Raw genomic sequence first — 3,634 nt, 5'->3', positions numbered from 1 at the left:
AGAAATGTTAATACCTCTGTATATTTTATTTCACCCTCTAATTCTTCAGCTTCTTTATCAGTTAATTTATTAAAACTAAAGTGAGATAGTTTTTTAATAATATCATCATCATTTTGCCACGATGGTGCGGAATAAAGATTTTGGTAAAATTTCTTTGTTTCTTTTAAAATTTGCTTCTGATCCTTAATTTCTATTCCATTATCTAACTGAATTTTTTATATTAATTTACTGAAATAATTACGAGATTCTAAATTGCAAAAATACTTAGTTGGTTTTTCGCCTTCTTCTATCCATTGTGACCTTGACCTAATATAATGACCTTTGAGTTTTTCTTTACGTAATTCTAATAATTCAGACTTTTTGCTTTCGATTCTTTTCCAGTCAACTACATGTTCGTTTTCCTCTAAAGCTTTTATTTCATCACATATAGTTTGTTCTAATTCGGTGTTTAATTTTTTCTTATACACGGAAAAAGATATACTTTTCCCCCTTATTTCCATGAGTAATGTTTCTAGAAAGAGTTGACTATTTATTGAAAAATTGATTTCATCTTTCGGTATTGCCTCGATATTATCTAAATCATAAACTGGTAAAGCATATTGCCGTGTTATTTTAGTAATAGTTTCCTTGACTAAGTTAACATATTCTTTATCACGTAACAAAGAGTTATTGAATTTCCACAAGCCTTTGCCTTTTTCTATATGACTCATTTTTATATTTAAAACTACTCCTAAATGGTCTGAACGATAGCTATTTTCGATTATAACCTTTTCCACCATAGACATCAGGTTATTAGATATTAAGAAAAAATCTAATCTAGCTTGTTTTAATGGAGTTTTTTTTCTTCCATGTGTATCTTCGGAGATTAGGGTATAATTCTCTGAAAGGATCTATTAAATCAAATGTTTCCATGTTTTCGTTAATTTTTTTCCGACATTTTGGATGGTTTATGTGTTTATAGTTTTTGGTATCGAGATCCTGGTTTAACACTAAATTAAAATCTCCACAAAGTATATATTTTTCATTTTGGAATTCTTCAATACAGTCTAAAATATATTGATAAAAAATATCGTTATCTGCATTCGGTCCATATATGTTCACCAAAGTAATTCTCTCTCCCTCTATTGTTATATCGCTTACAATATAGTTTCCTAAGTTATCTTTTTTTATATTATGTATTTTATATTCAAAATTGTTACTGAACATTATAGTTACTCCTCGTGCGTTTCCAGTATAAGAACTAAATATGTATTTATACCCCCACTGTGCCTCTATGAATGGTTCTAATTCTAATGTGAAGTGTGTGTCTTGTAAACAGTAAATGCTAAATGCTTTGCCTTTTAGGTAATGTAATATATCTCTTCTCTTGTCCTTGTCTCCGAGCCCCTGACAGTTAAGGGTTATTATTTTTAGACAAGCCATGATTTGTTCTTTTCAAGAATATGTTTGAAATATGTACACACATGTATAGACCTAATACTGTTATAGTGGTTATTAGTCTTTTTATTATGGATTTGTATTTTTAACTTGTTAGGAAAAAGCAGGTCTTTAATTTGAGCAAAACTATCCTTACGTTTTTTCCCCCAAAAGGAAAAATAGATTTCATAGATTAAATGAAATATCGTTAGTTCTTGATGTAAAAATGTATATAACAAGGATAGAAAAACACTAAAAATATTCATTTCTACCCAGAGTAAAGGAAAATAAAAAATTGAAAAACAAACAAGAAAAGAAACCTATTAATCAAGGGTCACGTTGTCCCCTTCTCCAACCTTTAAGATGTATTGAAACTAAGATCCTGATAGTGTCAGTATATTGGTATATGGAACTATAGGTATTGCTGATCGTATTTTCAGACTACATGTTTTAACTGCTCAATATATCTAGGGTACATATGTATATATTTGAATATATAAGCAAATATAAACTCGTGAATCAAGCAAGCACATTTAAACGTTTGAATGCCGTTTCTAAAATAGTAACAAGTTGTCAAACCATCCGGTCGCTTATTTGGTGAGTAGTATTCAGTTGACCGTATCCATAGTTAATGATGATTTTTGAAGTATACCGTTTCAAGTTTAAAATAGTAATAATTTACGCCAGTATGATTTGCATTATATTTTACATTTTTACCAATCATATCAAATTACATTATTACTACTAATTTGATTTTTTGATGTTTCCATAATATACTCTTCAAAAGAAGAAACGCAAAACCACATTGTCGTAACATTTGGAGAATTGATTTAATTATTGAATGGTGAGTCCGATAATTACCAAATGTTGCAGGATTGTTCACAGTTCACTCTAGTCCATTGTGAGTAAGTGATAGGACACACCACCAAGGTCAAGGTCATCTGGAGTCAATACCGGGTGTGGCCTCCGCGTGTGTTGACAACTGCCTGGCACCGCCTGCCCATTGAAGCAACCAGAGTACGGATGACGTCCCGGGGGATGGTGGCCCACTCGGCCTGCAAGGCTGCTGCCAGCTCGGACACGGTCTGGGGCTGTGGTTGTCGCTGTCGGAGGCGTCGGTCCAACTCGTCCCATAGATGCTCAATTGGGTTCAAATCCGGTGATGTCGATGGCCAAGGAAGGACATTAATGTTGTTGTTCTGTAGGAAAGCCGTTGCGAGACGTGCTGTGTGAGGCCTGGCGTTGTCATGTTGGAACACTGCGTTGGCGTTGGCCATAACTGGAACGATGTGTGGCCGGAGGATCTGGTCAATGTAGCCCTGTGCATTCAGGTTGCCCTGCACGTGGACCAGGTCAGTTCTGCCAGTGTGTGAGATGGCTGCCCACACCATGACACTACCCCCGCCGAATCTGTCCACTTCCTGCACGCAGTTTGCCGCATAACGTTCACCACGACGCCTATACACGCGACATCTTCCATCATGACGTCGGAGTAGAAATCGGGACTCGTCACTGAACCACACCTGTCTCCATCGCAGTTGAGGCCATTGTCGATGAATCTGGCACCACTGCAGTCGGAGTCGACGGTGTTGTGGTGTTAAGATGACACCTCGAACTGGACGTCTGGCACGAATTCCTACCTCACGTAGGCGGTTCCGTACGGTCTGGTCGGATATTCTGCGCAAACCTGGTATTGCTGTCGCTGTGGAGGTGGCAGTAGTCAATCGTTCCCGAAGGTGGCGTACCCGGATGTAGCGGTCCTGCCCGGGGGTAGTGACCCGTGGTCGACCGGATCTAGGGAGGTCACGTGTTGATCCATGTTGCTGGTAACGGTCCCACAGTCTGGAGATGGTGCTTGGGGACACATGGAATGCCCTGGCAACGGCCGTTCTGGATTCGCCAGCGTCTAGTCGGCCGATGGCATTGTTTCTCTGCGGTTCACTGAGACGTGGCATGTCCTGGATTGTCAACTGTCGGCCAGATACAGAGGCCAGGCAAGCGAACACCCTGCACTTTTATACTGTCGGTGTTCATGTTGCACGTTCAGACAACGCACGTGCAGTGGTGACATGGTTTGCACGTGGCTGCGTTTTTGCGAATATTCACATTTTGGAACTTTATTGTACAGTAGCTGCGTTTTATCGAATGTAACCGTGGGAATGTGTTTGGGACATGCAATGACCTTATATTCACAAAGCATGAACCGGTAGGAAACATA

This window comes from Gigantopelta aegis, chromosome 13 (assembly GCF_016097555.1).
Source record: "Gigantopelta aegis isolate Gae_Host chromosome 13, Gae_host_genome, whole genome shotgun sequence".
NCBI lineage: Eukaryota > Metazoa > Mollusca > Gastropoda > Neomphalida > Peltospiridae > Gigantopelta > Gigantopelta aegis.
Note: the sequence above shows the minus strand (reverse complement) of the source record.